This window comes from Canis lupus, chromosome 29, assembly GCF_003254725.2.
Source record: "Canis lupus dingo isolate Sandy chromosome 29, ASM325472v2, whole genome shotgun sequence".
NCBI lineage: Eukaryota > Metazoa > Chordata > Mammalia > Carnivora > Canidae > Canis > Canis lupus.
The window spans coordinates 9,119,234-9,131,465 of NC_064271.1; the positions used below are offsets into that span (position 1 = coordinate 9,119,234).

A 12,232-nucleotide genomic window follows, 5' to 3' on the forward strand; every position below is an offset into this window, starting at 1 on the left:
AATTTTGTAAAACATACCAAGAAGAGAGAAATGACTCTAAGGGAGAACAAATATATAAACAGTCTATAGGTATGAAAAATTGTCTTTGACTAGCTGACTTCTCTTAAATCTGTCATTTTACAGTTTATCAAACTTCTCAGTATCAACTTTCCCCAATTTATTCAATAGAAAACATTTTTAAAATGTATATCATAATCGATATTGCAAATCATTAATGAAATACTATTATATGCCTATAATTTCCTGAAAATACCTTTTAAAATTGGTTTATGTAGAGTCAATTGAAACTGTAAGAATTACGTAGACAAAAAGGGGGTATAATTATTTTTATTACTAGAGTGAATACCAATAATGATTCTCTGTGATTATTCAAGTCTGCCATTAGCTTGTCACTGTTAATTCTGAATGATTTTTCTGACAAAACCCAATGGTGGAGAAGTATTTAGATAATTTTTTAAAGTAGTATGATGCTGGAAAAGAAGGTAGACAATACGATGTAGCAAGAAGATTGCTGCTATTAATAATTGCTTGATTGGAACTCACTGTGTGCCAGGCCCCGTGCTAAGTGCTAATAGATCATTGACAATAATCCTGCAAGGTGTCTCCCATTATTGCCTCGGAGACACAGAGAAATCCAGTCACTTGCTGAGTCACAAAGGTAGGAAATAGCAGATCCAGAACTTAAACCCAGCCAGTCTGACAGTTAGATGCGTGCCTTTTGCCTGTGCATCAAAACACCTCTCACAGGAATTGGCTTCTAGAACTAATTTTACCATTACATTGTGAGTTGGGCAAATTTATTTAATTTTTGCTTTTATAATAACCTCTGATACCCTTTTTCCATCTCTTGTAGCTTGGAATTATCACCATAGTCAAGATTATGACTTTTGACCCCTTCGTTAGCCCTTTTCCACTATGGATGGAAATGTGCGCAGTATTTCCAGTGATATTGATTGATTAATTAGCACTTTAGGACAAATGAGTGGCAAATTGCTAACCAGGGTAAATAAAGTGAGGCTCATAATCTTACAGCACTCAGATTTTAATATCTGGCTAGTATCGATTTTATTATTTCTCAGTGCTGGCATCTGTTAAGTTTAAGTAAGCTGGTAGTACTGTACATTGATTGAACCACTCCTTGTTTCTCTACACTGGAGAAAAAACAAGAATGCACTTTTAAAAATCAGTTATAGTTCATAAGGTGATGCATTAATCTCCAAAATGACAGGAAATCAAGGTGATTTTTGTCTGTGGGGTTTAATTTATTAAAATTTAATTTGCTCCTGTGCTTCGCTCCAAGAGCTCTGTGCTAGCAAACTAGCTATAATTAGATTAGCAGCCTGCTAAGCGCTGGTGACAGCCTGCGCCTCAGAGAGCATGTGCTGGATTCTGCATGAGCCTCTCCTCATTGGTTGCTAGCACTGCTGCTCGCCAGTTTGATAGGTTTCCACAGCACTCTTTATGCTGCATTGGAGACATAGATACAGAGATACTCTTCGGTGTTCTTGCAACGGTGGAGGTGCTTAGCTGGTAACGGGAAGGAAGGAGCAGGGCACCCGGGAGAAGGTGTCTGCCTTTGTTGTAGCGCATCGGGGGCACTGGCTGCCGGCTGCCGGGGACAGTGAAGAAGTTTCAGTTCATGGTAACTACTTTGAGGCTTTCTCTCGCAGGAAAAACAGGGCCATGCATGAATTGAAGCGTGTTCATCATGTCATCTGTTTAATTTCATCTCGCTTTTGTTAATATCACGCGTACTCCAGCGTCCCCGGACTATAATATATTCTCCTGGAGAAGGCTCGGCTGCTAAACAGCTACCCTGGTCATGAAGGAATATTGTTTTTACCTGGATTCAAGAGTGCATGTAGTGGGGAATGATGCTTATTGGTTCTCCTCTGTTTTGGAAAGTCCGATGTTGCATCAATTTATGTGTCTTTGGAGGTGCGTTTCAGCAGCCGGTTGACTTTGTTTGCATGGAGTCCGGACTCATGAATAATGAGCAATCAAGGAGAGTTCGGTGAGACACACTTTAATTAGGACAGGGCAGCGATTCTCCTGGTGTCGGCGCAGGGTCTTAGCAGAAGTAATGTGCTATTGTTTCTTCGCAGATGTGTGCAGCCTTCATTTTGGACGATTTCCTTTGTTTCACCTTTTGTAGTTTTCATTAAGCCTTTTTAACATGGAGAATATTAGCATATCCCATTCTGCCCAGAATATGCCTAGGTGTGTATTCAGCCGTTACAAAGAGAGAGAATTTGTCACTCGGGGCTTTGTTTTACAGAGACGGTGCTTTCGGAGTTGAAATGAAATCGCGGAAAAGGTGGGGTTCTTCCCGCTTTGACTGAGGTCTGATTCCATTAACGATGGCCTGGATTATTTTCCAGATCAAACCATAAGTAATCTTAAATTCTGTAATAAAGATGGTATGTTCTGGGGTGGGGGTGGGGGGGGGGACATCTAAATGGCCAAGGCTGAGCTGAAAGAAACCCAGACAAGCGCATTGTGACTTTCTGTTTCTCAGTGTACCTTTGCCATAGGGTGGTTTTATACCAGGAGAACCCCTTGGTGTCATTTTGTCCTCAAACTTAAAAATTAATATCCTTACCGTGTCAGACTGTGGAGACCACAGAAACTTGTGTATTGACTCACCAGTCACACGGCTGGCTGGCTGCCACCATGCGTCTGCTATCAGTGGAGAGCCCTGCTGCTCTCTGAGGCTGTCAGGAATTATTTCCCTGCTCCTGAGAAGCCAAACCTTGCCATTTAACTGTTTTTGTTAAAATCACTGCTTTGATTTGGAGCTATAAGCTGGCTGAAGGGGTTCCGTATATTCTTTGGCAGAGGAAAACTTCAGAATATGAACTGTGCTTCGCTCCCCCACCCCAACTCAGAGTCCCCCTCCCTGGCCTATCCTAGGGTGTAATAAGTCATCCAATGTAATATGTTTCTCAAGTCACAGTTTTAAGAAAAATAAAGAATACTGTGAAAGGCTGCCATTTATCATGATAGAGCCTCATCTGTAATAACAAAGTTTGCTAGTTGCTCACTGTGATGCAGGGTCTCTATGACTCTGGGCAGTCTGCAGCAGTTTGGTTTTAAGGTAGCACGTGTGATGGGTTGAATGTGAGAAGGGTCCCTCTCCTGAGAGCACTTCCTTCCTGTTTGGCCTCCCGCTGACACCAGCCGCAGCTGCTTCAGACTTCAGAAGGTTGCGTGGCCCAGGCAGAGGAGGCACCATTCGTTCCGGTGATCTTGCTCTCCATGCCCCCCCATCTCGCTCTCCATGCCCCCCAACCCCGCTCTCCCTCTTCTGCCGTCCATTCTGCCCCTGACAATGCTTCCTGCCTCCAGGCTTGGAAAATAACCTGCACCTGACACTCAGGCTTGGCTGCTCATTGGGGGAGGAAGGAATTGATGCATTCCCATGACTGTCTCTTCCTCTCCTCCTCTTAATCTCCTGAAATACTTCCTAAATTGCCTTGGTCTTACAGAATTTCCAAGAAGTAGGGCTGCCTTAAGAGTAAATTGTTGCTCTCCTCCTCTGTAAACATTGTAAACCACCTTTTGTGAGCACAGCTCCATTAGGCTGTGTGTCATAGGAAGCTGCGGGAAATACTTCTAAGTGACGTTGACTTTCAAGGGCTGGATCCTAAAAGACTTGCTGCGTCTAGAAGGAACTCCTTAAAAATGTGATGTAAATATAAATCTGTGTGGATGTTGTGTAATGTGCTATGATAGCCCAAAGGGCCTTTCAACATATACTAAATGGGCATTTTTCAGATAGTGCTAAATAGAATGTTATTTATCTTTTTGCAAAGAAACAGAATCTGTACTTTTATCCTCGGATGAATTACAGCGCTCTCTCTCTCTCTCTCTCTCTCTTAACGACATTCAGGGAAATCTTTATGTGTTTCAGAGATAAGACAGTAAAAATAAATTTCTGAGACACTTTAAAATTTTGTTCTCTCCCCCCTTGTAATTCTGTAGCTCTTTACCGATGAGGGAATGGCATTCCTAACCAATCAAAATTAGGTCCGTTAGCGTGAACTAAAATATAAAATGTATAATTTTTTAAATTAAAACATTAAGTGATACTTTCTAATTTTTTCTCTTGGGGGCTCATAATCACAGCAGGAAAGATGGTCATCAGTTTAAAAAAAAAAAGTCATTCCATGTAGAATATGATGCACCACAAAGCAACTGGGCTGAACATAGCCTGAAAATAATTGTAGAAAAGAAGGAGCATTGTGCACTACATGCTCTTGGATGTAAAGGTTGCAGTATAATACGTGTAGGTGGCTTTCTGGCTGGATACTTGGGCATCTATGATACCAAAGGACCTGAGGGGCATCTGTCATTAGCAATTGATTACTATCTCAGGAATGACCCTCCAAAATATTGCCTGGGTTGGAAAAATATTTGAAGAGACATTGGGTCTTTTATCTAAGTGTATTTCTTTCTTTTTTTTTTTTTTCGTTATTTTATCCTGTAGTTATGTGCATCTACCATGTGCTAGGTTCTGTGCTAAGCCTGAGTGAGAGAAAGATAGATGGCACAGCCTTCTCTGTAAGAAGTGGCCCTTTTGAAGAGAAAAGAGAGTGAAATAATAATAATACGGGGCACAAGGAGAACAGAGGCATTTAGTGATACCGAGGAGGGGTAACCAGTTCTTAAGAAAAGGTAGGGAGGGAGAGCTTCAGAAGAGAGATAGTAGCACCCAGTCTCCAACCCAGAACTCTCTAATTGCCACTCATCTTACACCGCATCCACTACTGCTAATGTCTGCTACGAGTTGGTGTGGGCCACAAATCTGTTCCGTATCTTATATTGACCTTCAGTTTCACTATGTGGTGTAACTTGTTATCTGTAATAAATGTAGTAAATAGTACTATCATTTTTTTCCTCCTGCTAAGCCTTTTCAGAATACACAGTGGATTGTTGCATGGAAGTAGTTTTGTTTTAATAGATTTACATAGCATGGGACTTTAAAAAGATTTTTTAATATCTCCAATAATTATTCAAAGATTTTATTTATTTATTCATGAGAGACAGAGAAAGGCAGAGACATAGGCAGAGGGAGAAGCAGGCACTCCACAGGGAACCTGATACAAGACTCGATCCCAGGACCCTGGGATCAGGACCTGAGCTGAAGGCACATGCTCAACCACTGAGTCACCCAGGTGTCCCATTGTCTCCAGTAATTTAAATGTATCCAGTAGTTTTATCTTAAAGGAATCACAAATACTCTCATCATTGTTGGACTCCTAAGTAATTTAGTGATTACTTTTGGAACTGTTTGCATTGCCAGGAATTATCATTTGCTATTGAATGCCTGTTGACTCCTTTATTTAAGTCATTTATTTTGTACATGCTCATTAAAGACCAGCTTGTAAAACCAGGGCTTGGATTCTAAGGCCAGCATTTAACCTTACTTATGATTAAGGCCTTCTGCTTTCCTTATACGTTTAATTGAATTTAGACCTATCTTAAATCTCGCCAAATTTGGTGGGAGGATCAGCTTTAAGGATCATGTGTTTGCATTAGATCTCGCCAGCAGTGAAACGTCCAGGTGGAAACTGCATTTCCAGTATGCAGAGCCTGCAGCCAGGGAACCCTCCAAACTCTGCGGTGTTTTGCCCTAGTCAGGCTTGCACATTCCTTTCTCACAACTGGGCATATAGCAGCCTTTACTTCTCTCTGGCTTCACCCACCCCTCCTCCCTGTGTCGCAAGTATTCACTTTCAGTTCTGACAGCCAGAGCCTGCAGCTCGCCCACCTGCTGGCCTCTGGGGAGACAGCTCCCTCCAGTTTTTCTCCTGCCTTTTTCTCCTGTTTCTTCCCAATCTCCTCCTTTCCTGCCCACCTTTTAAGTAGATATTCCCCAGAGTTCTGTGCATCATCAGTGTCCCATCAATTGGCTCTTCCAATGCCATGGGCTTGGCCACTTCCGTGTCCCCGTGCATCCCCTGCAGCTGTGCCACCAGCCCTCCTGTGCTTTCTGTGTCTCGGGGTCCTCGCTGCCCCTTCTGCCTGGAATGTGCTCCCCCAGTAGACTGGTGGCTTGCTCCCTCACTGCCTCCCCATGTCTCCAGCCACCATTGCAACAGGACCATTCTGAGATAGTACTTATTGGATTTAGTCTCCCCTCTCTGGAACAGAAACTGAGAGCTTTTTCTCTTAACCCACAGAGCCTAGGACAGAACTTGGTCCATAGAAAGTACTGAGTCAGTACTTGAGAATGAATGAATGAATGAATGAATGAATACTGGCATGGGAGCATGATTGCAGGGGAACGGTGCTCCTGTGGCTCTCAGGAGCTCTGTCCCAGCCAGCTGAGTGGTCTGTGCCAAGCACCTTCCGCTGAGTGGGCCTGTTTCCTGTCCTGAAATGGGGGTGGTGCACCAGATGAACCCTGAGGCCCTTTGAAATGCTAACACCCTATCACACCTTGGGTAGACTCAGACTTAGGATATGCTTGGCAGACATTCAGGAGTGAGATGACATCCTGTAAACCTTTATGTGACTTCTCAACACCTGCTGTTTATATGTATAATTGCTATGTATGGTTAAATGTCTCCTTAAAAAAAAAAAAAGTTGAAGTGAGCAAAACCCTTAGCTTCTAAATGAAGTATGTACGAATGAACACATTTCTGTGTACTTACATGTTTATCTTTTTTTTCTAATTTATTCACCAGATTTTAAAAGAATTACCGTTTTCTGTTTGCTGTGTGTATTTAGCAGCCTGCCTGTTTGTGTCAAATAAAAAAGCAATAGCAATTTTTTTCTGTATTTTCAGAGTACATCCTGCAGAGAGTAGCTTAAGCTAGAAAGGACTGCCTGTGACACCTGCCTGCTATCTATAAAACACTCATTCCTCTTTCAAGTAAGTACATTGCTTTATTTTGGCCCATTCTAAGCAGAAGGTATTGATTCTCTCTGAAAATGTGTGACATTATTACATTAAGACAAAGAGGCTGAGAGGCTGAGGTTTCAGATATTTTGCTCTCTGGCAAAAAAGAAAAAGAAAAAATAAAGAAGAAAAGAAAAAGGAGTCCCTGTCTTCAAGGTCTCTGCTAGGACTGAAATAACAGTATCCAGGATTTACTTTTGTTTTTGCAAGGTTTCCATGATATGTCTTCTATGTATTTGCTCAGTAGTTTTGGGTTTTTTTCAAAGGCCATGTTATATTTACCAATAATCATTAATCGGGTATTTGGAAGTGTATGGATTTGAAGACAGTATAAAAATGAACATCTTTGCACTTTAATGAGAAGTACACTGTCTGTGATTGGAGAATGAAATGGTGTTTTCTGACAAGCCAAATAGTGTACTGCCAGCAAGGAGCTCCCTGGAAGTTTTGGGGAGAGCTTTGCAGGATGGCCTCCCAAAGGAGGCCATACCGAGAGGGCAGTGTGTGCTTCATGGAAAGTACTGTGGAAGGGTTCTTTGCCACATGTCCACAACACCCCAGAGCTGATGGAGAGCCAGGACATATCTAGAACCAGACCCATCTTCCCATGAAGGAGCCAAGGAAGTGAATGAATAGTGGTCAAAGTCCAGATGGTTCCCCCCGTTGCCAGAGAAGAGTTCAGTATCACCAAATGAGGACATTGGGAATGGTTAGAAAGTTGGAGACAGCTCTCCAGTAGACTGATGTCTGCAGTGACATAAGAAGTGATAAAGAGCAGCTCTGATGAGAACACAGTCTTAACCTCAGCGCCATATTCCCAAGTGACCATATGCTTCGAGTTTATTGATAGCCTTCCTCGAGCCTCCTTTCCGGCATCCATATGTAATGGGCCATTGCCTCTAGAGCATGTAAGGCACTGTATAGTTTATTATTATTGGATTATGCATGACCTTTGTTGGGTAGATGTTACCACTCTCCAGAAACCTCAGAACCTAATTTAGGCCGGCGGGTAAGAACCAGCCTATGCCACGTAGAATCCTGCAATCCATGGACAGAGAGGCATTACAGAAAAACCAACAGTGCCCCTCAATAATACACCCTGATATCCATCACTCATCACCATATGACCTTATCTTCTGATCCCCAATATAAGAAGTTCTGCGATGACAGCCCTGGGCTCCTGTTGGCTGGAGGGAACTCCACGTCTCCCATCCCTAGGTCTGAGATCGCAGAACTGCACCTGGGCACAGGTGGATTTAATGGGGAATGCTTCAGTAGCGCTGGCGTTCTCCACTTCGCCTCATTCTAGGAGCCTACCCATCCCCATTTGCCCACAAGTGAGTAGTTTTCTGGGACATATGCTAAAAGCAGGAGAAGTCCCCAGCAAATGGGCCTGTTGGTTGCCCAGAATGACTGCTCTCTCATACACAGCCATGTGATGTGAATGCTTACTGATGCTCACCGAGCTGGCTCCTAATGGCAGGTAAATTTGCAGCCCTAGTGGCCGAGAAAGACCTGAGAAGTTGAGTGGACATGAGTGTGACCTCAGCTCCACTGCTTACCAACGCTGCAAACGGACTTCACTTGTCTGAGCCTCAGTTTCCCCCTGCCAACTAAAGATACCAGCAAACTAGTAGAGATTTGAGGAAGGCTAGGGACATAACATAGTTATAGCATAGCATATAGCATGAGAAGTGAAGGACCCTCCTTTCTCCCTTCCAGACAAATTCTGGTGAAGACAGTCAGTTACCTTCTCAGGTATAACCGTCTTGAGTTTGTCAGTATTTGTCATTATTCTTATTTAGCTAGATCTCGAATTGGGGAGATTAGAAAGGATTCAACCACATGACTCCATAGTGCAGTGTCACTAATTCGTGGCCCTGTATCGAATTCTCAAATAAAGTCAGGTCATTGTGTACAAGTTGATTATAGGTGTTTTTATATCAGTTTTCCCATAAATAAAATGGAAACATTTATTTTAAAAAGTGCTCTAAAGATTGCTGTGAAAAGCATCATTTTTGTCTTACCATCCAAATATTTTTAGCTGTTTTTCGGCGACTTTTACATTTAAAGTTCATTATAACTTCATTCTTTTCTGAGCTCTTACATTACAGATGCGTAGCCTTATGAAGACATATGTACTAATCTTGTCATTACTGTTTTTCACTACTTCTCCATACGTGCATTTAAGATTACTTTGCTGTCAGAATACAAAATATGTCTTTTTAAAACAGGGTTCCTTACTTAAGGAAACTAGAAAAGAAAGGTATAAAATGACCTTGTAATGCTCTTTTGGTTAAACTTTTTAAGTTTTTTCAGCCTAGAATATGAGACCTCCTATATGACGATGGATATGTGAGTCATCTGTAAAGGAATACACGAACACCAATTTCTGTGCATTATCCATGTGATTGCAATTTCAGAGAATAAGTTGCAATGTTCACTTTGTCTTTTAGTTTCTTGTTATTTGAGTCAGACTTAAGTCACTGATAAGGTCAGTTTCTCCTAGAAAGTTTCCTTCTTCAAAACTTCCCTGGGATTGATTTTTTTATTCTCTTATAGTGTCAGTGCTAGGTAATGAAGAAGTTGCTGGGAGTAGAAACAACCTTTGCAGGACGTTTTTGTGGGTTAAATGATCTTGACCAAAAATACAAATTAGTTTTCCCCAAACAGCTCTTTTTTTTTTTTTCCATGTCAGTGTTTCCCAAAGCTGGTCCTCTATAACGAAAGATTTGTTCCTTGCTCATGACTCATCTACCTTTCATGCCAGCATCTCTGACTTTTGCCTTTTCCCAGAGCAGCTCTCTGCCAAGCACATGACTCAGAGCTCAGGTTCCGTAGGTACAGCCAGGTGTGGCTCCTCTGAAGCTGGCTCAGCTGACCTTGAGCAAGTTCTCCCCAGGAGCCAGAGAAGCCAGCCACAGTAACGAGAGCCACCGTGCAACCCAACGGAGCCAGGTTTTGACCTTGCTCGCACTGCTTTTTAAAAAAGAAGAAGAAGGTGAGGGGCCTTCTCTGGAAAAAATAGCCAAGATTTTACTTGTTTTTTTCTCCTTCTTCACAAAAATGATCCAGGCTTCTGTAAGGATAGACATAGGGATATTCTCCTCTCTGATGCAAAATACTCCTGTACTCAGGTAGACAGTATCATTCTGTTTTTGAGGATTGAGCACATAGTTAGTATGGTGTTCAAGAGGCCACTACTGATTGCAATTTAAATTGTTTAATTGCCAATTGGGTTATCTGGTATATGTAAAAATGCTGCTTTTTAATCAAATGGAAGAAATTCTATAAGTTACTGTGTGTGCACAGTTTTTTGTTGATGTTAGTGATTAATGGCTGCTATGGTACAAATCAGTTTGTTGTCAGTGTAGTCACTGTTTTTCTACAAAGATCAGCGGAAGAGTTAAGCTCCTAGTCTTTGGAAGGCCTGCTCAAGGCATCATGTCCCTGATCTGAAGGCTACACACTTGCCCTGCAGAGAAGGTATTAGAATTTTCATTGTGTGGATGAGGATACAAGAATTAAAGATTCTTAAACCTGATAACCTAAGGGCAACCATGTGAAAAGATACACTGGGTATAAAACCCAAGTCTACTCTAGGTTCTTCTGTCAGAGTTTTACCAGACTTGTCATATCAATTGATTTGTTTGTAGTGATGGGTTCATAAATGGAGTGGGAAAAAGATGATAGAGGATAATTGGACAGTGGGAAAGTAGATGGGAAAGTCAAAAGAAAACATGGATGTCTGGTGGAATATTAGATCAACTCCCTAGAAACCACAGGAAGTCTTCAATTAATTAGAGAAAGGATGAGACCAAAAAGACAGTTAATGAGAGAAACGACCATAAGAGCACACCCATGAGAGAGAGAAAGACACACATGGAGTGATTGCGGTTGTGGTGGGTGAAAAGCTAGACTATCATGACCTTACTTTTTATTCTCCAACCTGTTGAGTTTCTACTCCATCATTGGGTGTGGATTGAAAAAGTGTTCATGCAGCCCTACTGCTCAGAGAAGTTCAGAGAGATGGAGGCTCATCAGGACCAGGTGACTAGTGAGCATTGGAGTGTTGTTTCCACACACTGGTCTCTCTCTTCCATAGCCTGGTGCTGTGGTCTGAATGTGTCCCCTACCCGATTCATACGTTGGAATCCTAATGCCCAGTGTGATAGTTCATGGGGTCTTTGGGAGATACTTCAGTCATGAGGGTAGAGCCTTCGTGATTGGATAGTACCCTGGTAAGAGAGGCTCCAGAGGGATCCCTTGCCCTTTCTGCCATGGAAGGACACCATAAGAAGCCTGAAACCCAGAAGAGGGCCTTTACCAGAACCAATCATGCTGGCACTTTGATCTTAGACTTCCAGCCTCCAAAACTGTGAGAAAGAAATGTTTGCTATCTATAAGCCACCCAGTCTGCATATGGGTTGCAGCATTGTGTTGTAGCTGCCCTCTATAGAGATTAAGGCACCTTGGATGAAGTTGGTCTATGCACATGGCTTTGGGTAGTGTTTGGACATACCTATTCTTTAGCTTCGCATAGCACTGGTCTGTCATTGTCTTGAAATATCTCTCTTGCTCTTACTCGATTCTCATGGTTCTGACTTCTCTAAAAGGTACATTTAAAGCAGAGCTCAACTCAGCAGCATCCTCAGACAAAGAGATACAGTTTTTACCACGACAGTCAACAGAAGGAGCTTCCTCTGGAAGGAAGCCCCACTGAGGAACTGCTAGCTCTTTACCATGCATTCCCAGGAAGGCATCAAGCCCTGCTGGCTTTTCCTCATGCATCATACGTTGGCATCACCGTCTCAACACCAGACAGCTCCATCACTGACTTAGCCTTATTACATCAGCCAGCCTGCCTCTGGTCTCTGCTCCCAGACCAGTTCATTTAGCAAGCAGAAAATTATTTTACAGGCACTATGTTCATCTTGTTACCTCCCTGCTCCAAAACCCTGATTTCTCCCAGTTACCTGTCAGTCAGATTAAGTCCAGAGCCATGCCGCAGAGTTAAAGCCACCTCTCACCTGGACTCCTCACACTCCTCCAAAGTCAGCATCCATTACCCTTCTCCTGTTCCCTACACACCTGGTTCATCAGAATGTGTGCTGCTTCTTGCCCGGAATTCCTTATCAGTTCCTCATTCTCCAGAGCCCAGGAGTTCCTTGAGGCCCATTTCAAAAGTTTATTTTTCCTTTATTTAAAAAAATTAAGAAAGAAAGCTTTTTCTGAGCAAAATCCAGGAACATCTAGTCATTCATTCAACAGATTTCTTCACAGTTCAGTATATAGCATGTACCTTTGCAGGTAGTCTTGAAATTA

At 42.4% G+C, this 12,232-nt stretch overlaps 1 protein-coding gene across 15 annotated transcripts in view; it reads left to right on the forward strand.

Annotated features, from left to right (window-relative positions):
• FAM110B (family with sequence similarity 110 member B) overlaps window positions 1–12,232 on the forward strand; it is a 180,837-nt gene that overhangs the window by 72,927 nt on the left and 95,678 nt on the right. For 11 of the 15 annotated variants that reach the window (XM_049103728.1, XM_049103722.1, XM_049103723.1 and 8 more), the window contains one exon: window positions 6,794–6,880. The gene's annotated coding sequence lies outside the window, so the exon portion shown is untranslated. Of the gene's footprint in view, window positions 1–1,361; window positions 1,643–6,793; window positions 6,881–12,232 lie in introns of those variants that run through there. The other 4 variants (XM_049103720.1, XM_049103727.1, XM_049103721.1 and 1 more) reach the window with 2 other exon arrangements.